Source organism: Mastigoproctus giganteus, chromosome 5, assembly GCF_048544385.1.
Source record: "Mastigoproctus giganteus isolate SK-2022 chromosome 5, ASM4854438v1, whole genome shotgun sequence".
NCBI lineage: Eukaryota > Metazoa > Arthropoda > Arachnida > Uropygi > Thelyphonidae > Mastigoproctus > Mastigoproctus giganteus.
The window spans coordinates 41,063,129-41,088,591 of NC_143579.1; the positions used below are offsets into that span (position 1 = coordinate 41,063,129).

General features: G+C 36.6%; 1 protein-coding gene across 1 annotated transcript in view; it reads right to left on the minus strand.

Annotated features, from left to right (window-relative positions):
* The window catches only part of LOC150085323 (uncharacterized), a 736,427-nt gene that overhangs the window by 386,827 nt on the left and 324,137 nt on the right, over positions 1-25,463 (minus strand). The gene's annotated exons all lie outside the window — the stretch shown is intronic.

Consider the following 25,463-nt stretch of genomic DNA (forward strand, 5'->3'; position numbering starts at 1 on the left):
AATGAACTTGTCTTTTTTAAAAACCATAGTGGCTTACACTGCAAACTTGAAAAAAATATATACAAGATCGCGCAACACTAAGCCCAATTTGGTACTGTTCCAACTACTAATAACAACATCACGTATCACAAATTCGCATAACCTGGAACAATACATCTCCACATACACACGCCTCTGAACTTTCCAAATGCAATACTTTCATAAGTTATTAAACAGACTGGCAGAATTCAATAGGGAAGGACTCAGAATACATTAAGCTTTCAATCAAATGTTTTTGAAATTAGCAATGTTACTGGAAAGTTTGCGAATAACACCACAGTTTTGATTTTGTTCAGTTAACTGAACACTACGAGTTTAGTTGTCGTATTTAAAATAATTTAATTTAAAAGTAAAATTCCATTCATTCTTGGCATCTTTCGGTTGAAAAAGTTCTTCAGATCTTAACGAACTTAAAAGTGGGTCTGTCGTTCAGGAAGCGAAGACTGGTAGTACTGCTAAAAACCTTGGCATGTGTCCCACTTGTTGACAGGAGCTGCACAGGTAATGGATTCGAATGTTTGTTGTTATGCATCAGCAATGACATAAATGATTGAATAGGTTGGCAGAAAAGTGAAGAAAGTTAATGAAAAATGCCCAGACACTTTACCCTTAAATTTATCAACAAGAAGGAATTCAAAACATAAACTGTGTTTTGCAGTACTGTTTATGCACTGCGGTGGTATAAAAAAACTTATTGGTGCATTCAGCTCACGCTGCGCTAGCATAATAATCCCATATCACACCATACTGAATTATCATTAGCAATCGGGACCTTCTAATAAACATTAAATGCCATGCACTTTTTTTCACAATCGTTGAAAGCATCTATTCATCCGGTCACTCTAAAAGTTACGGTATGGTTGGCTATAAGATTTACAGAGGAAGCCGAATCCCGAATTAGTGGCTGGTATGTCAACCGTCTGACAGAAAAAAAAAAGGTTATAGCGCGTTAAGAAAAACATTATCAATTAACCTAGAAAAGAAGAGATAAATTAATCACTGTAGAAATAATTCTTGTATACATTATCAAAACGGAACTTGAATATATGTTGGTTCAGCCTCAAGTTTTTGTAAATTCAAAGATAAATTATATATGATTCGAAAAGTTTCAGCATGGAATCGAGCTTATGATATTAATAACAATTTAATGAGTTAATATTTAAATACGAAATTAGGTAATTGATGCTTTGCACAAAATATCAAACTGACATTGTAAATCAGAATATTATTAACATAAAAGTTGAACGAATTGCGTATTGGATAAAACAGTATTAGGTGTGTTTTTATTATTTCGGGTATTTGTGATCAAATCCAGACGGCGGCTTTCTATTTCCTCACTATTCCATTTCTTCATTTCGTTGATAGAGAAAAATTTACTGTGATATAAATGTGACATATGGATATAAAAAAAAAAAAAGAAAAAAAAAGAATGTCACCGGGAAAGGAATCTCTAAGCTAACCACTGAACGTTAAACTGGAACCTTATTTTGAGCTTTATAACCAATCTCCATGACATTTTGCGATCGACCCTTGGATCAAAATATCACAGACAAGTCGATCACAAAATCCAGCATACCATTTGGTAAAGTAAAACGACTATTCTGCATCATGTTCTTAACCTTTGGAGGAATCTAATCGGCCTACTAACTATCGTATACAGCAACTCTTTTGGGTATACTTACGAAATTATTCGACATAATACTAGTCCTCTCTTCATTATAATTATTATGAAATTTATGTTGTTCTAAGCGCTATAAAAATATTTGTATTAATTCAAGAACTGATAAGGATTTTTCTTGAAAACTCTAGTTACTCATATTATATTCCATGTTTGTATGTGCATTTATTATTATGTAAGTTTATTAAATCTTTAAATTTAATTTAACTAAATACTGTAATAATAAATTCTTTAAAAATTCGGATAAATCAACACATTTTTACAGCTCAACTAAATTTTACTAAGTGGAGCAGATAATCATTAAAATGACTTTCAAATATTTGAATCAGGCGAGGATGGAATTGGTTATTTTCTCAAGTTTAATAATCTTAAGAAATTTTTGAAGCAAAAGAATAAGCAGTATTTAATACAGTTTCAATTTATGAGGACAATTGTTGGTTAATTATGAAAATTTACGAATACGTTCAAACATTCTAAGCGTAAAATTTAATTCGCGGATCGATACTTCTAGGCTTAGTAGCAATATCTGAAAAATATTGCTACGTTTGTGTCAACTATGAAAGTAATTCCAATTTTTATAAAGTTTGCTTGTAAGAGGAGAGGTAGAGTCAAAGAAAAATTTCTTTAACTTTTCTTCTAAATTGGATTTCATTTTTTTCATCTTTTAAATTGGAAAAACTGAAAGTTTTTCCAATTTAAATGATGGAATAAATAAATAAATAAATAAATTCCCAAATATGAATTGGGTTTACTGAAGTTCACTTCACAATAAATATACATTGATGTAGTTATTTTATCTTTTCAGCTTATTTTTGAAATACTGCAAGTAGTGGTTCGTTGACCTTGAAGTTCTTGTACAGGTAATCCGGACTACTATTTCACATCCACTTTATTTTATTCAGACAAAAGTAGGAGACGCAAATAGACGGTTAGTACCTACCTCATTCATCAAACTCTTCTTGACAGATGATTATAGCATCTGTTGACAGCTGGACATCCTGTCACTGTTTCCCTTGTATTATCATAAGTGCGCATGCTCATACCCATGCCAACTGTAAGGCTGGTTCATTTACAACTGGCTTCATTTGAAAAGTGATATAGAAGAGAAGTTCAAATTTTCTCATAAGGATGGTCTTTGTGCTGAATACCATGATAAACATCGTAATACAACTGCAATGCAACGTAGTACATCAGAGAATATTTTTCAATTCACTGATCAGTAATTAGGTCCGTTTGGAGAAGCCTGGGTTCGATTCTTGTTATTGATGAAGGAAATTTTAAAACCTTTTAATATGAAGCATACTGTAAGCCAAGTTCCCTTGAGAAAATTTTACAGTCTAATATACCAGTTTAACGCAAACAGAATTCCATGCATCAAAATTTCCAAAGCCATAACGAAAAACCGGTGAAAAACTATTAAACTATTAAATGTAATAGTTTAATAGTTTTTAAATCAAACATGACTTTAAGCGTCAATTATTTTCAAAAACAGTAACCTGATTTTTCTTAAAAGAGAATAAAAACATTTCACATTTGCGTTTTTTCCTGATTTTTCTAAACAAGTATGATGTCTTCTCACTGTTAGGTTAAGAATTTTACATTTAATAGTTTACTTATCTAAACTGTTTTACCTATAGGCATATGCGCATGTGGACAAACCTATGCGCCAATTTCTTGATTTTTTTCGGATAATCGACGTTTCAGACGAAAAACGTTCGAATCATCGACATTCCATTACGAGGTAATCGGAATGTTTTTATACAAGAAAATCTAAAAATTATACCCAGATTTTAGATTGGATACAGGCTACCTTTTCGGCAGGCACACAAACAGTTAGTCTCATGGCAGTATAGAATTAAAATTACTGGTATAATAAATTACAAAATACCAGAAAATAATCCTAACTGCTAAATTTGCTTTATATGTGCTCGTGCTCTCTCTCTCTCTCTCTCTCTCTCTCTCTCTCTCTCTCTCTCTCTCTCTCTCTCTCTCTCTCTCTCTCTCTCAGCTAAACCAAGATATTGCAAGCAGATAAACAGGAATCCGCTGACCCAGAAGAGAGTAGTCGCATCACTGCCGAAGACGTCTCTAACAACAGAACTCCAAGTGTCAACAGGACCGTTCATAAGCGACTATTCGTTGGTTTTAATAGGAGAACTTGGCTGTAACCCAAACGCCCACATAACAAACAGAAATCATTTAGAGCGATACGCTCCCATCGTTCTTGGAACAGTAAAAAGAGGTCCTATGGTTCGAAGGAGAAAACGTTACAGTGTAGTGCTACTTCTCATGGTTCGAACCAGGACGACCGTTAACTGTAGCGTCCAAAATCTCGTGGTCATACGAAGACGTATGCTGATATGTCGCGAATGGCAACTTCTGTTGTTGTTGTATAAGCCCTCATTAACTACTAAAATAAGTAATTGACTATCACTTTGTAATTAAACATCTCGCATTCGGGAGTGCAGTAGCACACGCTCTTTGAATAGACCGGGGTTCAAGCCCCTGACTACTGAATACGGTCGATCTGCCAACCCGCACTGGACCAGCGTGGCAGATTATGGTCCATTTTTCCCTCAGCATGAATTGTTGAGGAGGCTTCCATCCTGCAGTGGGTTGATAATGGCTGCACTTTACCTTTTTTTTTTTTTTATTCCGACTGCTGAGATTGGAAATATTCATTTCTATGTCGGTAAACAGAAGTTTTGATTTCATTACATTAAAATATCATTCATTGCGGGTGTTCTATCCGAAAATTGATCGTTAACTCCAGAGTTCATGTGTGTGAACAAGCCTGTTTCTGCGTGTGTTCAATGCTAGTTGCCTCTTTGGTGTAGGAAAGGGGAGGAGGTACTAGGAATACTCACAGGAGAAACCTTGCATTTTCATCTCAGACAGGTTAAGTAAAACTCGAGTGAAAAGCTGAGAAATTCCTCTTGCGACCTCGAAGACCTTACCAATAGGATATCGGTAATAAATAGTAATAAATAAATAAATTTTTCTATTTATACTCCGGGACGACCAAACGGTCAGAGGAGTTCACAAGATAGACAGAATACAAGAAACAGCACCGTATTCAGCAGTCACGGGGCTTGAACGCCAGTCACTCAAGGCACGTGTACTTATGCACCTGCGCGCCTAACCACTAGGCTAGTAGGCTATCTAATATTTATTTTTACTAAAAAAACTTTTGGGCAATATTCTCTCTCTCTCTTTAGCAATAAGGGACTACTGTATTTATAGTAATATTCCTTGACTGCCACAGACGCAATTTGGGTCTGTCCAGATTGCGTCTTTTGCGATTTTCGAATTGTGATTTTTTAAATAACTGACCCACTTGTATAGCTTTTAATTTGTATTTATTCATGGACTGAATCAAATTAAAACTTATCAAATTATTAACGGCATCTTTTGAGCTCGTATTATTTTCTTAAACAAAGAGTGGCACAATTGGAAGGGCATAATCTTAAGTTTGAATATAGATGGTCAGTATATGAAGACTGAAATCAGATCTTCTTTAGAACCCGAAATTATAATACCGCTATTTGCAAGATTGTCGTGATCACTCTTAACTTTTAAGAGGATGCATTCTTTTCCTTACAAGTTGAGACAAAATTTCTCTTCTTTTCTCCTAACAGGGGACTTTCCAAAAATAACGTACCTGTTTCTTTCTTAGATCGCTTAATTATGTTTGTTATGGAATATTCTTACTGACGTACAGTGGTGCTCCAACATTTTGATCGACTTAGAATAAAAATACGTTTTAAGCAGAAATTTTGATGAAAAAAAAATATATATACACAGGTAGATAATGGTATATAAAAAAGAGTATATTTGTTTAGCACAAACATGCACGAAAACAATATAGCATATAAGTGATGTATACGGTAAACATCCAGTGTGTAGTCCTGTAATTAGAGCGTTATGTTAGGCCTGTTAAGTGCCAAACCTACTAAGGCTATGGGGGGTCAGTATGTTGTGGCTTGTAATTGCGTGTATCCTTCGGTCAGTTTGCTGTTTGCTTGACGAAAGGCCAGTTTCCGGGAGAAAAAACAAAACAACCCTAGCCTCGCCTGAAACTGATTAACTTAGCCAAGTTGTGAAAAAATTCCATAAACATTCATCGCATCATTTAGCAGGATCCGAACTTAGGTCTTTTCCACATGCTGTGAGAGGAGGTGATTATAACCATTCTGCTACCCGCGCGGGTAACATGGTTATAATTGGAGCTGCTTACCTGCTAGTACAATACCATAAATATTATGCAAGCCTGATATTGCTGTAACATGACAAGTGGTCACCCTTTGCTGCAACAAATGACTGTATGTGGTTATATTGTAACATTCATAATGGCTACAGTGAACTGCCACTTCAGTTCTAATGGCCAATTAATAGTTCCCAATAGGGTGAACCATTAATTAATCTACCCATCAAACGAACATTATATTTAACGAGCGAGAAGGCAAATGTCCAATCTCTACACAGAGACTTGACCATCATAAAGTTTTCGATGATGGAAAGAGGAAAGGAAGAACAGTGATGAGAAATTGGATTACTGCCTTCTCTCTATAATTGCAATGCCGTGGGAAATTTATCAAATTGCTATCAAATTACTAAAATGGTCAAAATGTTTGTAACTTTCTTTTACTTGAATTGGACCCATGTCGAATATTATTGTGCGATTATAATTCTACGCTTCTTTTTTTTTTTTTTTTTTTTTTTCATTTCTCAAGGTCAATAAAATACAGAAACTATCACCTGTGTTTCAAAAATTCTAGGCCTGACTACATTAAAAAACAAGATGCCTACGAACTATTACCATTTGTTTCAAAGTGCTCTCTCTCTCTCTCTCTCTCTCTCTCTCTCTCTCTCTCTCTCTCTCTCTCTCTCAGTAATACAGTGTTTCCAGCGCTGCTGAAGGTCATTCAAACTGGAAAAACTCATCTTCAGCTCTGTCACCGCAGTTAGGATATAAAAACATTTCGGATCTAGTTTCACGAAGGAACTTTTTTTGGACTTTATTTCTAGACGGGTTTTCCTCCTGCAAAGAGGCAAACTCACCATATTCTAATTATGATTATCTTGATTATTATTCTAAACAATCAAGCCCTTGCGTAGTAATTTTTGAAAAATTAATCTACTTTATTCCCTTCGAATGAGTTAAGCTGAAGTTTTGCACTGTTCTGAAAGGGTTATGGTTTCCGTACCCGCAGGCCCTTCAGAAGAGATAAACTATATTCGATGGCCAAAAAATTAGAAACCTTTTGAAAATTGCGTCGAGATATAATTAAACGTACGGTATGCAAATTTAAGTTGTCAAATGGTATGATCACAAGCTCCTTAGTATCAGATAAATACTGTATGCCTTCCTCATGACCGAATCGACTAAGATTAGTCGATTCGGTCATGAGGAAATCAAGATCAGAAAGGTGTTACTGCTGGAGCACAATTAAGAAAATACAGGAATTCACTGGTGTCGAAGCAACCATCTCAAAAGTATACAATGAGCGGAAGACGAAATGAGCATGCAGCTCTAAAAGGAAGAAATGCGACATAAAGTTTGTACTCCAAAAACGAAACCGTAGGAATTTAAAGCGAGTTGTGCGACAGAACAGAAGATCTGTCGCACAACTGTCGCAGAAAATTACTGAAAATTTTAATTTAAGCAAAGACCCATTTTTAACTGAACAATGCGGTGGAGTTGGAGAATCTGGGATTTGTAGTCGTGTGCCTATACGAAAGCTACTTCTTTCTGTAAAAAAATCGAAATGCCGTCAATATCAAGGCTGGACTGTGAAACAGTGGAAAAAGATAATATAGTCTGATGAGTCCATTTACACTTTTTTTGGAGTAATGGTAGGGTAAAAGGGTGGCATGAAGCCATACATCCAGACTATCTCGTGTCCACCACTCAAATATCTGTTGATGACATCATGGTATGGGGGTATGTTCTGTTAGTTTGTACTGGTCTACTCATATCATTATATTGTCATGTTTACTCCAATGAATATCTCTCTGCCGTATATGTTCGACTTCATCCTGCAGTGCTTCATTTTTACTCCGATTGCGATGAATTCTTTCAAAACAACAAGGCAAACAGCCACAATGCAAAAATTATGCCTGAATGGTCCGCGTAACATTCCCAAGATTTCCAACATTTCTCCTGGCCGTCTAATTTCTCCGGATCTGAATCCAAATGAAAATATGTGGGATATGTTGGAAAGGGCAGTTCGACTTCGCAGTTCTCGACCGATCACAATACAGCAGCTGACAAAATTAATGTCCTAATGAAAGAATGGTGAAATCTGGAGCTAGACTCCTTCTAAAGCCTAGTAGACTTCATTCCACGACGTCCAACTAGATATTGAATAAAGGTTTCTAATTCTCTGGCTACTGAGTGTGTAAAGTTGTTCTAAAGTTGAAGCTTGTCCCTTATGATAACTATTAGAAATAAAAATTAGCAAAGGTAGGTAGAGGAGCAGTTCTTTACAATTCTCAGATTCGTTTTCACACAACAACCAATTCATTCTTATACAGTATTTTAGATATTCTTTTTGATTGGAAATGCTTTCCTGACATTATAAAGAGTTAGGTATAGAAAATAAGTCTCGTATTGGAAACTTTATTAATTCGCGTTATCTAAAAATCAAGGTTTATTTTATCGCCTAAAATATACCAGGACGGACAAAGACATACACTTCCAAATTAGTTTACGTTCGATAAAAAATGATGAAAAGTCCTAAAAAAGCGATTTCTAACATCACTTTTATTATCCTCCACTGAGAAAAAAGTTTCCAGATGTTTATACATTGTGCAAGAGTGTAACAATATACTGCGTATCCATTCATTACAGCGCGACCTGCCTTTCACCTACAATCCGAACACTGTTCGTAACACGACTGTAGCGTAAGGGAAGTCTTTTTAATCCCACATCCCTCGTGACAGTTCACCCAAAATATTGTCTCAGCAAAGACGGAATGAATGAGAAGAAAATTCCGATCCCCCGACCTACCCACCCACCTTGGTATATGGTAGAGACAAGTATTTATCCTTGTCTAACTACGTTCTCTGTCGAACAAGATCTGGTTCGAACCTCGAGAGATCTCTATCGTCGACAGGAGAAGTATAAATTCTGTTTGAACCCCTCTTCGCCTCTTTCTTCGACTTGTTTCTCTTTCTTTCTTTTTTAATCAGCCATCCTCAGTAGAGGATTTTCGGAACAAATCCCTTTTACTTCTTTGTACCAAGAAAACAGGAAAAGAAAGTTTTTCTTTCAGATGAAATTAAAGACAGCGACAGATAGAAGTAATTTCAGAAGTGAAGTTCTAGTAAACTAACCCATCGCTTCACGCGGATTTATTGAAACAGGAGCACAGGAATGGGATGTCGATGGATAAAATAAATACCTGTCTTAAAAACACTTTGATAACCGAATGTTCAGGGGACACACACAAACACACACACACCCTTTAAAGGAATGGACTTCCTTAGAACCATTTGGCCTTCGATCCAGAGTTTAAATCAGGAGTTTGTTTGCGTTATTCGAGCTTCAAGTCACAAAGTATAGATCAGTAAGATGAGTAATTAAGTGATCTGTTGTTGATACATTTGGATATTTCTGTGTTCTAGTTTAGGACCTAAGGAAAGAGGAAAAGAAGAAGAGTCAAATCCCAGCTTCTAAACTTCAATCGGTCTATGTATTTTATTGAGTGAGCACAGCGTCATCAGAGGGACATGTTTAAGAGTTCTGTCAGCCATAACTGCAAAATCTCCCTTTAATATACATGCAGTGCCAGGTTACTGATTGAATTTTTATCGCATGTCTTTCCAATTAAATGCAAAATGTGAGATTCCAATTTTTCAGTCTTAGTAGGCAACAAAACTTCAAAAATTATAGTTTGACTTATTAATATTATTATTTATTATTTAAATCGAGGAAACTAAAGAAATGAGGGAGCCAGTGTTTATGTCTGTAAACCGTGTGTGTGCTTTTGTTGTTAGGTTTTAGGCGCATCACCGAGTTAGGCCATATTGCACCTTATATATACTGTAAATTGCGTGTGTTATGGGGTCGATTTGCCTGTTTTCTGTACGAAAAGCCCAAGTTTCCAAAAGAAAAACCATACAACCTTCGTCTGAGACCGATTAAATCAGCCATGTTATGAAAAAAAGCTCATAAAAAGTAGTCGCATCATTAACGGGATGCGAACCCGGGCCTTTCAACACGCAGGCAGCAAGTAGTAATGGCTAAAAAATTTACACGCAGCTATATACCCCTAGGAATGGTCCTGGGTATTCTTTTTAAATATTTTTGAATATTGCATAGTCTTTATAAGTATGTGGGCATGTTTTATATGTATTGTTAGTTTGCATAATCATTATAAGTATATCGGTATTCTTTATAGTTGTGTTTTTTGTTTTTATTGTTGGGATAGAGTGTTTGAATAAGCACCGAAACCATTTTCGAACACATAGAAAAAGGTCATAGAAACGCCTCCTTTGAAGTTGAAGTTGAAATTGAGGAAGGGTGGACAGTTCTTGACAGTTATATTTAAAAATACCTCTGCGAAGTAGTTTTGTATCTTTGTGTTCCCGAAGTGTCATTTATGGGTTAAGAAGTTGCAGAATCCCAAGCAACTGTATGTTTATTTTCTGCCTCTAGCTTTTGCTTACTAAAGAGGAAAAGAACGAGCCAGTTATGGCATTATCTTAAAGCACAGTCGCCCTAGTTCGTGGTGCACGTTTTATTCGTACCGAATTTCATACCACACACACACGAATGGTGAGTGTATAGTCCTAGAGAAGACATTCAACCTTCTACCAACAGGTGCTTCCTAATCCTCTTCCCCATTTCTCCCTCCATTTCCTTCCTTCTTCATATCAAGCTGATGCAATTAAAGAGGATAACGCGGCATTTCGGCGGCGCACTTTGAGTGGTCGACCGACAGACGCGCAGCGTTTCAAAGGGTTGCGTTAACCGTGAGGCACACGTGTGTGTATCTCTGTCGCTGGCGGCTACTGTGTCCTAAAGCATCACCAGCGTTGGGAACTCTCGCGTCGCACCCCGTTGTCTATTCCAACAGTGACAGGTCGTGACAGCTGGAGCGGTAACAAAAAAAAAAAAAAAAAAAAAAGTCCAAATGCTTGAGGACTTTGCAATGTCGGCCACTTTTAGAAGAAAAGAATGTGTTGTTTATATGTATTTATGCGATGTCAGGGGCCAATGAAGCAGCAGCCAGGTGTAGTATTTACTAATCACACATGGCACTAGTGAACCACAATTTCGAATGATTCCGTTGTTTTACTATCGTCACTTTCAGCCATTTCTTCTACTCCTCCAGTGTTGTTAAAAAGACCTTAGAAACGCTTTTCGAGTCATTATGCTTTGAATGACTGTAAACAGTTGAAAGTTTTTTACAAGCAGGATGAGTGACACTGCTCATCTGTTGCCGTTAGTTTTCTGTTACCAATCTGATAAAATTAATGTAAAATTAATCTTCTGGCAAAATTAATGTGAGGTATCTGTAAAAGACTGCTAAGAAATCCGTCGATTCTCCTGTAATGTTTGAAAAGTTCAGTTTTCTGATCCATATAAAACTCAACTTTTCAATTCAAGTTACATTTTTCCCATAAAGGTGCAATCTTTTTTAACGTAACCGTCGCGCATGATGTCAAGTCTCTGTTGGTGAAGTTCCCCCCTCCTTTTCTTATTTTTTTAAGTCTGTCACACCTATTTTTATTTTGTTATACGACTACCCAACAATTACTTCATCTTCAGATTATTCTGTATCCATTCCTTCCAAGCTTGATAGCTGGTCAGTCATTGTCTTTTTAGGAATGTGATCTAACCCAGTGTTGAATAATACAGGAGGACGAACACAGCCTTGAGGGATTCCAGTGTGAACTTCATTTGTTTCTCCCTTAAGATGAATAGTCCTACTTGCCAATTATTGTGCTGCACAAGCCTTGAAGCAGAAATATGTTCTGGTTTATTTCATAAACACGTGCCACGTTTTTCTCACTCATCCATTAGAGTGATATTAAAAGAAAATAAATAATATATACCTATAAACTGCTAACTTATTTTGTAACTAGTTCTGAACATAATTATCGGTGTCACTTTTAGGAATTAGGATAATCACATATTTCCAGTTCTTGCTGGAGTTTAATATGATGTTCAGAGGAAATGGCGCCTAACTTTTTTAACAGTTGCATGCTATAGAAAAAGTCATGCAATAGAAACTAGATGTCTGTGATAAAAAGTAGGGCGAGTTTGTGAGAGAAGAGAATTAATTAATGTGATTGTTCTCTCCAAACAAAGTTTGGGATTTTTATAGGCTGTGGAGGTTACACTCAAGAAGCGGAAATAATCTTCTATGGTGGAGCGTATTTGGGATTTGTTCAAGGATAATAATTGTTCGTAAAAGAAAACAGAGTTTGGAAAAAAAGAAGAAACTAATTTCTTTTGGTGAGTAGGTTACAGATGTGATATGTTTATGCTTTCCCTGGCATGCATTTATCTTCGATGATTGCTATTATCGAAGATAAACTTCGTGTGGATGGATTGCCAATCACGGAAAAGATTTTACTATGGATGGCATTATTGTGTTCTGTATTGTATGTGAAAATAACTTTCCATGCAGTGAAAAAAATTCGAGATTGACCAACATCTGAAAATAGCATCTTATGTTATGGCCAAGAAAAGGAAAAGCAAGGAAAATTTTCTAGAGTAGTCACTTTTAAATAATCCATCTACTTCAAAAGAAGAGAAAAGTGATTTTTCAAAGGCCCTGGTTAAATAATAAGTTAAATCGAGTATTCACGCAATTTTTAAAAAAAATATTGTATAAATCAAAATATTCCAAAAAGGATTACTTTAACGCTATTTATGACGACATTATTCGCAATTTTGGTCAAGGTTCGTCAAGAGAAAACCACATTTGGATGTCGGTCGACGAAACGACAGACGTTTGTGGCTGCTATATTGCACATTTCATAAGTGGAAAATTAGACACAGAACCATTGAATCCATATTTATTTGCTTGCAAGGTGTCTAAAAGGTGAATTACTCTACAACAGCAAGATTTTGAAATAATTCTTTGCAGTTATTATGGTCAGAATCGACCCATAGCGAAGGAGGCTGCATTTCTGTTAGTGACGTTGCTTCGTATATGGTAAAAGCCTCTTCTGCGTTACAAGTTTTCTATCCAAATCTGATCCATGTTATTTGCTTAGCCCATTGCTTACATAGGTTGGCAGAGGCAATTTGTGAGAACTTTGGTGAAATTAACAAACTTATTTCTAGTATAAAAATGATTTTGTCAAAAGCACCTTCGAGATTAGCAACTTACAGAAATATGTCACCTACTCTTCCTCTCCCACCTAATCTTGTTCTCACAAGATGGAGAACATGTTTACAAGTGGCGTCGTGTAACGCTAAAAATTTTGATTCTATAAAAGAATTTGTTGATTCCTTGGACAGTACGCATTCAGGGTAGTGCTAAGGCAATCCTTTCTGTTTCTTTGGCTAGAAAACATGTATTGTTCATCCAGCCCCATTTCAGCTGGTTACCTGGTTGTATAACTGAAGACGAAACGTGAGAAGTTTCTTTGAGCAGCGCAATTGGAAAGATGAAAAAAAGTAGAATTGCAAATTTCAACCGTGCCGGGAGGCATAGGAGAAAAAAGAAGAAGAAAACGCAATAAAGTTTTAGAGAAGAAACCAGGACTTCAGACTTTAAGGAAAATAGATGAATTTATAAATGGGAAAGGAAATGAACTTCCATTTCAAGTATACGCTTCAAAAGCCCCCAGTTTTAAAGACAACACAGTCTCTTCTGGAAGTAGAAAGGTTATTATTCTCTGCGTACAAAATGATCTTGGACGATAAATGCCACAAATTTACAATGGACCAATTTGAGAAATATATTACTGTGTATTGTAACAAAAATTATTCCAAGTGTGAGTTTGAAGGGGGGGGGGGAACTCTTAAGAAAGATCTTTAAACTTTTCATAACGTTTTTATTACTTGAACATATTAAATACAAAGAAACAGCGGTTCCATTAATTGTTATAAACGAGAAATAAATGTAAATGTAGTGCATATATTAGCATTTTGGTGCATATTTTAATATATTTTAGTACATATTTGACCTGTTTTTCAGTGCATATAATCTGATGTCTACTTGTAAAACAGTTAACTTTTTTGTGAACTCAATAGCGGAGTTGACTGTTAACTTTTATGACACGCCTATCGGCAAATAGCATATTTGTCTCATAACGCAAGCTTGAACCGGCGACATTTTATCATTACAGAACAGGTTTTAAAGTAAATATGGTGAATTTTCCTGTGTAATTAATTTTGCGGTTAAAAATAATCAATTATATTTACTGCCGAAGGGGCTATTGAATATACTGTATAAGTAAAAATGTCTGAAAAGCACCGAAAATATAATACAGTACATCAAATGTAAAAGAAGAGAAAAGAGTTCAAAAATAGAATTCAGCGATACAAAGTGGGTCGTAAGTCATGAGACACTATTTTTGTTAATATAAACCACAACTGAATGTAATGTAGAACCCACCGTGAAATAACTACGAAAGTACTATTATAACTCATTTATCGAAATTGTATAGTAGTCCAAAGTTAGTATGATTAATGCTCAAAATAATGGCTATTAGCCTCAATAATACGAGTGTCTTTGTCATTTTTTGAAACTTTAGCAAGTAGGGCTGGATAATTTTTGAAAACGCCTCAATGATTGCTGTTTCCAGCATGCCTACAGTCTTGGTTTATTCACGACAATGCCCTTTATCTTTTTTTAAATAACCTCACATAAAAAAAAATCTAAATCAAGGTCACTGACGAGGTTTAAACCTCGTGAGTGACCTTGGCTGCCATTCGATAGGTCCTCGACAGCCTATCCACTTTTCAAGAAATTTTTCATCAAGATATCATCAAACAACAAGAGAATAATGAGGAGGTAAGAAGGAACACCACTCTGCACGTAACAAACATCTCTTCCTGAAGTTGCTGAGAGAATATTATTTAACGTATTAAATACGAGCCTGAAATAAATTGGAGTATAATTATGGCTCGAACACAATGTGCTTTAAGATTCTTTTTATGGATGAAATCTTTAGTTCACTGAAAAGTCTCAAGGTGGACTTTTATAGATATTTCAGAATGGCTTCCCGCAGATTACCATTATTACTTTAATTTGTAGTAGTAGTAATTATTCTTGGTCTACCACATCTTGGAAGGTCTACCATACTACCTGTATTATAAGGAAGCCGCCGTAGCCTAGTGGTTAGGCGCGCGGGTGCATCAGTACACGTGCCTTGAGTGACCGGGGTTCAAGCCCGTGACTACGGTGCTGTTTCTTGTATTCTGTCTACCTTGTGAACTCCTCTGACCGTTTGGTCGTCACGGAGTATAAACAGAAAATTTATTTATTATTATCAAGGTTTGTATTCTGTAAATGTTGGATCCTTTTTTTACACTGTTGCCGAATTAGTTAGTTTGGAGAAAGGCTGTTACTGTTTCCCAGGAAGCTCAGATTTCTGACCTATAAAAATAGAGAAACTGACCATAGAATACACCGCAATGTATTTGTATCCTCACTTCGTTTTCGATTATTCTAATAAAATTTATAACTGCCCTTGAAACATTAAAAACCACACATAACAGATAAATATTCTATAATTTTTAATTTAAAAAAGAAATCAAAAATTAGAAAAGTAAATTTTTTGGACCAGTTTAAACCACGGTCCAGCTTTGCGATGAATGCTCCAAATATAATTTTTTATTACACGGGCCAGTAGCAAAAATTTGAGAACCACTGATCTAATACCAAAAAAAAACCTGTTTTCAGTACGCACGTATTATAAAATAACACAAGTAGACCCCAAGAAGTTCACTGTTTCTACATTTATGCCGTGAAAAATTTTCAGTCGGATAGGTATGCTTCTCTAAATGAAATATGAAAGTTTATAAGCCAAAGCATGATGTTGAAGGAATATTTTCTTTTTCAGAATGTATTTTAACAAAACTTAAATTTGGAAAAAAAAAAAGAAAAAAAAGAGGAGGTGTAAGCATTCTGAGTAACTGATAAATATAACATCCAAGATCTCCATATTTGAGTGAGGTGATGACAGGCATCGTCAGTTCTGGAATTTTCAGGTACTGTATTAAATAATGCCCTAATCACAAAAATGAAAGGTCACAGAAAATATGCAAATTATAAATAAGAGGTAGCAACAAAATATTATTCAAAAGTGGCTTACATTTTATTCATATCAGATTTCAAAACTCAGAACTAGAATACATGCATTCAGAGACAACAATCTACACTTAGACTTGTATTAACCCTTGTATTGGCACATATATCCCTATGTTTAGTAATGAAATAACAGAAGCAAATAATACAGGGCTGGTGAAGCTTTCTGAACTGCAAGTACTTTATTTATTTTTTTTTTTTTTTCTCCAGGGTTTCGGTATAAAGGAGCAAAATATGGGGTAACAAAACAAACTGAAACATTTAAACAGTCAGTTCTAAATTTCGAGCAATGGACTTATAGTGGGGACAAGTTTGGCCGAAAGCGGGCAAGCAGAGTTTTCATATATTCGGAAGCTAAATTGTATGTTACATTAAGAATATGATGTGGCACACTTTTCCATCTGTCTAAAGCCGGCCCTGGTTCTTTTCCATTCATACAAAGAAGTAATTGTCCAAGATTAGAAATTGGCCTAGGCGATTATTAGAATTTTTTCGATTGTATAATCTAATCAGAGACCTGTAGGGTTAGAAATTGATCTTTACAGTGATTTGGAGATGAGAACACGATGCAGGAATAGTTGTAAGGGGGAGAGTCCCTCCGTTCTACATTCATGGACAAGTAGAGCCTATATATCACTATTTAGTCCTGTTTATCATTAAGACTCGGCAAAAACCATAAACATGAGATCACAAAAGAGTTTGATGTAAATGCTAGTTTGGTTCATAAACATAAAATCCGACATCACCATATATAAATAGTGATGCATACCCAGTCGGACTGACATGCAAATTGTTCATTTACGAAGAAATGACTAAATGAATTTCAAAAACAAGGATTGATAGTGGGCGCAACTTTGGCTGAGCGAATAGGAACCGGGGAAGCAGCTTTTATTTTCGTAATGAACATGCTCTAAGTGCTGAGGAAAAACACAGAAGAACAGAAATTATCTTTTGAAAATAATCCATTGGGTGGTGTACATTTAATATTTCCAGCATCTTCAACGGTTAATCCAAATTTCTATGAAGAAACGCAAGCCACAATTACCAAAGTACGTGTGCAGCTGTTTAATAGTGGGCTGCAAATGTCGAAAGTCAAAGAGAACTGCATCATCATCAGCCATTTTCAATCCACTGCAGTATGAAGGCCTCTCCAGCAACTTTCCAGTTCCTTCTGTTTTGTGCAATGGCCATCCATTTACTGCCCACGAACTCTTGAATTTCATCTGTCCATCCTCGTTGTTGTCTTCCAGGTTTTATTTTAGCTCCTCTTGGGTACCATTCTTTTATTTTCTTAGTCCATCTGTCATCATCTTCGAGCTATGTTTTCTGCCCAAGTCCATTTCAGTTCTTTAGTTTTTACAGAATGTCCTTTACTTGAGTTTGCTGCCTAATCCATGTGTTTCTCTTCTTATCCAACAGTCTGATTCCTAATATAATTCGTTCCATTCTTCGCTGTGTAGTTTCCGCTTCTCTTCCATTCTTTTGGTGAGTGCCCAAGTTTCACTTCCACTGCAGGGAACTTCAAAACACAGATAAGAAAAGCCTTCATCATCAGTTCAGAAGCCGAAATTAGAATGCGTATTCCATAAGTTATATATCCTCAACTTTCTTCACTTCTAGAATAAACGATGATAAAAGTGTGGTATACTGACTGCCACTGAACAGACTGCCATCCCTTGTGGTGGAGGTTGATAGCCTAAATAAGTTTAAGGCTCAGCTGGACAGGTATTTTGAACGAACAGAGGGGTGAAGTGGAAGTGGGTTTTTTTTTTTTTTTTTTTTGGCTGATGCTGCATAAGCTTGCTTTCTTGCATCAAATGCCTCTACTAATGCTAATGCTAAATGCTAATACTGTATATGTAGACCGGAGTGAATTTAATCACAGGCGAATCAAGCGACCGCCTGTGTCCTTTGTCTCGCAAACGATAAAGCTACTATATAGGCATTATAGGTACAATATAATTTATTACAGATTCCATTAAGGTTATTATTATATTAAAACCACTGTTATACCACGTAAAATAATAGTTTATTAGGCTGTTCACCTACATTACTATACGTTAGGGTGACGTTTCGGGTATCTTACCTGAAACGTCACCCTAATGTAAGTAATGTAGTAAATAGTAATGTATTAGAAGACGAAATGCACAAGGCATAATTTCTTATGGGTTTAGATAATTAACTATATTATATCGGTGTAGATACACCATAGTTTACCCATAAATTTGAACTACGTATATACTGATATAGTGTAAAGGCATCGTTTTAATTGTATCTCATATTGTGGGTGCCTTCCAAACGAGATAGCTGGTATTGCACTACTTCAAATAAATAACGCTTCTCTAGTAGAGAAAAGTCTACTGTTATTTATTTTCAGTGGATACCACCACCCAGACGATCGTTTCGAAGCTAGTAAACGATGCCTTTACACTACATAAGTAGTTCAAATTTATGGGTCAACTATGGTGTACCTACACCGATATTATATAGTTAATTGCCCAAACCCATAAGAAATTATGCCTTGTGCATTTTGTCTTCTAATACATTATTACCAACACCATTTGCATCTCTCATATTGTGGAAATAACTTCGCAACTGTAATGGCATGTTGCATTACCAGGGTACCTGCCCACCCACTGAAGATGAAGCCCACTAGCTTCGAATCGATTCAAACATTGGGAGTTCCGTTTAGAGAGAGTCCCATGCTACCTGTAGGAGGGCTCACCACTAAAATACGGGAAAGTTTAAAAGAGTGGGAAGTGGGACAATTTTCTTTTGAGAACAAATCCATTATTGTTAGAACCGTAATTCTTCCTATAATCTATAATCTTATACACGGTCTTTGTAACAGGAATCACAGCTAGGACAATGAGACGATTTTACTTTCCAACATTTCAGTTTCTATGGGGAGGAAAACGGCAAGAGATAGCGCAGAAATTTTTATTTTTACCGTGGGAAGATGGGGGAATAAGTATTCCAAAAATTAATTTGAGATGTAGCTGTAAGAGACTGCTGGACGTGGCTAATATTGTGCAATCTAACCATTTAGTAGCGGTACTGATAAAATATTTTATGGGATTTAATACAGCCTTAATTAAAAGTGGCAATTATCTAGGGCCAAAAGCAGAGACAATTCCAATATATTACAAAAAAATTCGGGATATATGCACGCAGTTAAGGGAGAAAGATATAGATCCTTTTAAAGGTGGTTTAAAACGACTCTACTAGACACTGTTTAACTCAGAAAATCCAGAAAAGCCAAATTTAGGAAATCATAATGCGCAGTTGTTTTTTAAAAATCTAAAAATTGGCAGAAACTACCCATCGCGTATTGATTTTTCGTGGAGGGTTGGTTACGGAAACATACCAGTGAACATATCACGTATAGATTTAGTCAGCAGGCAACAGATTACGCCAATTTTGTACCAAAATTGAAACAGTGTACCATTTATTTTATTACTGTCGATTTGCGCAGGAAGTTTGGAAGAGTATTTGTAGATTTTTAAGGATAAGACAGTTCACACTGGAGGAGGTAATTTATTTCCAATTCAATCATCCCTTGGGCAAGAAAAAAATTTTCACGATATTTTTAATTACAGAGGCAAAATATCATGTGTGGAAGCTTCGAAAACGGAAAAGGTTTGGGACCTTTAGGGGATTTCTTTGGGACTTGAAACAAACAATGTCTGTTTCCATGCAAAGGTTTTTACAGTTGGAAAAATGGCGTTTAGGGTCTGATAAGTTTCTGAAAAGGTGGGGAGAGCAGTTTGGTTGGAGATGAGGTTCATCAAAAGTACGGTTTTAGTTATTTGGAAAAAAAAAAAAAAAGCACCGGGTTTTTTTTTTTTTTCGTTTATTACAAAATTCAGTTTTCTTGATAAAAATCTAGATCTCTTTGGCTCTCATCAAAACAGTTCCATGATATAAGTTTGAATTTTATAACTCATTTGTTTGGTTTAATAGATCTGGTCCAATTGGTTATTTTTCACATTAAATTCACAAATAGCTTTGCGCGCCTCCGTAGCCAGGTGGGAAGGGCAGCAGTGCGTAGCACACGCTTCTTGATTAGACTCGGGGTTCGAGCCCGTCACCACCAAATACGGAGGATGCGGAAAGGTCAGGGAATGACCACCGCATATCCCGGAGTAATATAACCTTAGTTGCTAATGCTCCTACAAACCAATAGCTTTGAAATGATCGTCTGAATTAAGATTTTTCATGATTTAGGTTTGGATTTTATAATTCATTTATTTGGTTTAATAGATCTGGTCCAATGGGTTTCACATTAAATTCACACTAGCTTCGAAACAATCGTCTGGGTGGTTGTATCCACTGAAAATAAATAACAGTAGTCTTCTCTACTAGAGAAGCGTTATTTATTTGAAGTAGTGCAATACCAGTTATCTCGTTGTGAAGGCACCCACAATATAAGATACAATTAAAACGGTGCCTTTACACTACATACGTAGTTCAAATTTATGGGTAAACTATGGTGTATCTACACCGATATTAAATAGCAATGTACTCAACAGCTTTATCTGATAATGGGTATCGGTAAGATACCTGAAACGTCACCCTAATGTACACTACCCTACCATTAATATCCGGACACCTGCCTTTAGACAAAAAAAGAGCTTTTATCGTGTCATTTAATATTTTGTGCTGAAACCTTCTGCTTTTTTTTGATGGCCTTCAATCTTCGCGGCATACTCTCAACCAGCTTTTTATAAATGTCAGGTGATATGTTCCTCCATTCGGCCTTTAATGCAGCCACCAGTTCGGTCTTGTTCTTTGGGCGATCTCGACGTGCACATACCCGACGATCCAATACATCCCAAAGATGCTCGATAGGATTCAACATCAGTACTCTGGGCTGGCCAGTCCAACTTTTCCACACCCATGTCCTCTAACCACTCTGTTACGACTCGAGCAGTATGGTATGGCGCACTGTCTTGATACAGGTACGGGCCTTCCCCGAAGTATTGCCATAATGTTGGAAGTGCATAATTGTCCTGGTATTGCACAGCATTCATGGTTTTGTCGATAACGACTAATGGGCCCAAGCCAAACCATGAAAGGAGTCCCCACCAAACTTCCTTCCACTGCCTCCACCAAACTTCATTCTTGGGAGGATACAATCAGGAAGGAACTGTTCCCCTTGCATTAGCCACACCCAGGAACGGCCATCAGACTGGTAGAGTACGAACCTCGACTCGTCTGTCCATAGGACTGTTTTCCACTGCTCAACATCCAGGATTCGCGCTTCTTACACCATGTTAATCAGCATCTAGAATTTGTTGAGGTAATCAATTGTGATAAACTGTTGAGGTAATTCTGTTGAACGTGTCATCTTGCATGCCCACTTTTGCAATTGTCTATTCGAAGCCCATTCTTATCAAAACTAAAGGACATTCTTATCAAAACTAAAGAACTAAAATGGGCCTGGGCAGGACACATAGCTCGAAGACATGATGACAGATGGACTAAGAAAATAACAGAATGGTATCCAAGAGGAGCTAGAAGAAAACCTGGAAGACAAAGGCGGAGATGGACAGATGAAATTCATGAGTTTGTGGGTAGTAAATGGATGGCCAGTGCTCAAAACAGAAGGAACTGGAAAGTGGCTGGAGAGGCCTTCATCCTGCAGTGGATTGAAAATGGCTGATGATGATGATGATGATTCGAAGCCCAGTGTGCATATTTATAGCAGGTTCTGTGACGTGTTGCATGCATAGGTCCTGTTTCCCCATCCATGGCGGGGTGTTCGGATATTAATGGTAGAACAGTGTATCGCAATGTAGGCGAACAGCCTAATAAACTATATTATTAATTTTCACGTGGTATAAGAGTGGTTTTAATATAATAATAATCTTAATGGAAAACAACCATGTAGCGTCCTTCCCTAAGTATGCTATAACAGATTAATTATGTCAGTAAATTTTTGTGCAAGAGCCTGATCAATCCTGTGGATAAATTGGTCTACAGTGTAGGTTGAGGGTCTATCTCTGACAAAAGGGATTCTCAGTTTATCATATTTGATATATTTTAAAAGAACGTACGACACAAGGATTTAAAAATAAAGGGGCGTATACCTTATTATATAGAAAATAAAATACAGTAATTTTAATGTCCGAAAACTATTATTCAAAATATTCATAATGATCATAAAATTAAGTTAATTTACATACTTTATTAAGTGTCCCAAAAAGTTCGCTTTAATGTACATTCTTTTATTAAGTCTCCAAGATCTTTTTCCAAGATTCTATTTTTTAAGTATTGCTAAAGTTAAAGAACTCCTCATGCATAGCCACCAAAAAAAAAAAACAAAAAAAAAAAAAAAAACGACTTTAGAAAAATAGCTGTTTTTTTCAACACTAGGTGGAGCCAGTTGATGCACGTAAAAACATCTCTACCTGAATACACTTGGTATCATTAATAATTGCAAAATAACTGCGGCATTTATTGCCCATAAATAGCCAGGATATATAAAGTATTTGTATTTGTTTTTAAAGTGGCCGTAATTACTTTTTTGTGCATACAATAAGCACTTCCTTCACTAAGATGTTTACAAAAAAAACGCTACTTAATTTCAGTTTCAGATTTTAATAAGACGTTGGGCCAACTACAGATAACACTTAAGTAGCCTTTAATCGATTAATAATAATATGAATATGTAAAAATTAGATGTAATATATAAACATTAATAAATAAATAATAAGTAAAAGAAAAAAGAGGTAATATAAATTATTTATTTATTTTAGCCAAGAGCCATTTATTTCTTTTTAATTTTATACGGGTGTAGTTAGCATTAGTAAAGGCAAATGATGCAAGAAAGCAAGCTTATATAGCATTAGCCAAAAAAAAAAAAAAAACCACTTCTCATTTTATCCATCCACTAGCTCCAAATGTTTGCCTAGTTCTGCCTTGACTCTATTTAAGCTATCAACTTCTAGAACAAGATGGAAGTTTGTTCCAGCAATCAACCACCCGCTGGCTAAAGGCAAATTTTCGCACATCTATCCTACAATTGACTTTCCTCAATATGAATTTATTCCCTCTCAGGAGATTATTCTGAGCAAGAGGAAGAATCCCATCAGCATTGAGCATGCTCAAACCATTCAAAGCTTTATACACCTCAATCAGATCACCTCGCAGGTGCCTAGTCTCATTTGTCCCATTCACTAATCTTGTAGCCCTTCTCTGTACTCGTTCCAACAGCTCTACATCCTTCTTAAAATGAGGCGTCCACACCTGTATACAGTACTCAAGGTGTGGCCTGACCATTGCCTTATACAAGGGGATAATGACCTCCTTATCCCTGCTAGTAAAATTCCTGTATGCACTGCTCAGAAAACTTCATACCTGCCTGCACAATTATCCCCAGGTCCTCTTCATTCTATACCACTGTCAGTGTAGCACCACACAGTTGATATGTTACTCTGGAGTTACTGCTTTCCATATGCAGTATTTTACATTTATCAATGTTAAACTTCAGTTGCCACCTCTCAGCTGATCTGCTCAACTTTTCTAGATCTTGTTGCAGTACCGCAGCCTACTGTCATTAGTGTCATTAATAACCCTGACAACCTACGTATCGTCTGCAAACTTGGACATTAAGCCTGATATACCATCATCAATATCATTCATAAATACAGAAAACCCCAATGGACCCAACACTGAAACCTGGGGGACTCCACTAATAACATCAGTTCACGAAGGGCAGTGTCCATTGATTACCACTCTCTGCCTTCTCCCACTCAACCGTCCTTTATCCATAGCAGCAATTTGCCTCCAGTGCCACACTGCTCTAATTTGTGCAGCAGTCTTCCATGTGCAACAGTCTTTGGATCTTAGAAAGGCTTTTGCCTTTCTAAGATCCAAATATACGTTATCAAAATTATTCTTTGCATCCAGTTCCTTTTGTGATCACATCATAGTATTCAATCAAATTGGTCAGACAAGACTTCCTCCTTAAAAAACCAATGCTGTGTCCGAGCTATAACTGAAGTCTTTTCTAGATGACCATGCAGTGCTTCTTTAATCAGTGCCTCCATTAATTTCCTTAGAACAGAAGTTAAACTAACAGGTCTGTAATTACTTGTGTCATCCTTTGATCTTCCTTTGTGAATCGTGGTCACATTTGCACATCTCCAGTCCATGGATACCTCCCCTGAGTCCAAGGTAACTTTCATAATTATGGCTAAGGGTTTGCTTACTTCCTTTTCTGCCTCCTTTAATATAACTGGATAGATCCCATCCACCCCCAGGTGTCTTTCTTATGTTTATCTTCAATAATTTCACCTTCACTTTGCTCCCAGTTATTACAAATCATCTAGCTCATTGCCAGAGTTTCATTCACCTCTGGCATTCCCCTCCCTGAATAACTCTTCATGTGCGAATGTAGATGCAAAATACTCATTTAGTTTGTTAGCTATCTCAGCAGGATCATCAATAGTTGAATCATCGATATCAAGTGGACCAATCTGATTCATCCCTTCCCTTCTAGAGTTTACATAAGTAAGAACCATTTGCTGTTTTTCTTTGTATCCTTTGCCAAAGATTTATCGTAATCTGCTTTTGCCTGCCTAACCTCTTTGGGACTTGATTACAGACCAACTTATATCTATCATAGGCTTTCTTGTCACCTGTTAATTTATATGTATCCCATGCATTTTTATTCTCTGCCACATGTCTCATTAATTCATCTGACATCCATTTTGGCCTAAACCTTCAACAATATTTCTTAGTTGGTAGGAAAAGCCAGCTTCCAAGATTAATTCTTTGAATGCTTCCCATTTTGAATTTGCTGTTGGTAACATCATCAGTTGGTCCCACCGTATAGAATTTAAATACCGTCTCAGACCACCGTAGTGACCTTTACAAAAGCAAAAACCCTTCCCTTTACCCCCGATGGTACACTGGTGTGCAAAACTTAGGACCAATACTATTTCTAAAGGTTACAACCACAAAATCTTTGCGTAAGATACTCTTTACTGATGAGAGTAGATTCAGTCTTAGCAGCGATTCTGGACGTCAGCTAATCTGGAGAGAGGTTGGCACACGGTATCACCCCGCAAACATCACTGAAAGGGATCGATATGGCGGTCGAGGTGGTCTTGTCTAGGGAGGCATTATCTTAGATGGACGTACACAACTCAAAATACTGGAAGGCGGTACTGTAACCGGTGCACGCTACTGTACTGAGGTAATCCTTCCCCATGTTCCGAGGTGCCATTAACCACGAATTCGTGTTTATGGATGATAACGCCACATCCTATCGCATTGCAGCTGTTGATATGCTTTTGGAAAGTGAGGACATTGTTCGTATGGATTGGTCTGCCCGTTCCGTCGATCTAAATTCCATCGAACACATATGGGACGCTCTGGAGAGACGCCTAGCGGCACGTCCACACCCACCAGAAAACGTTCACCAGCTGAAGATGGCACTGACAGAGGAATGGACGATG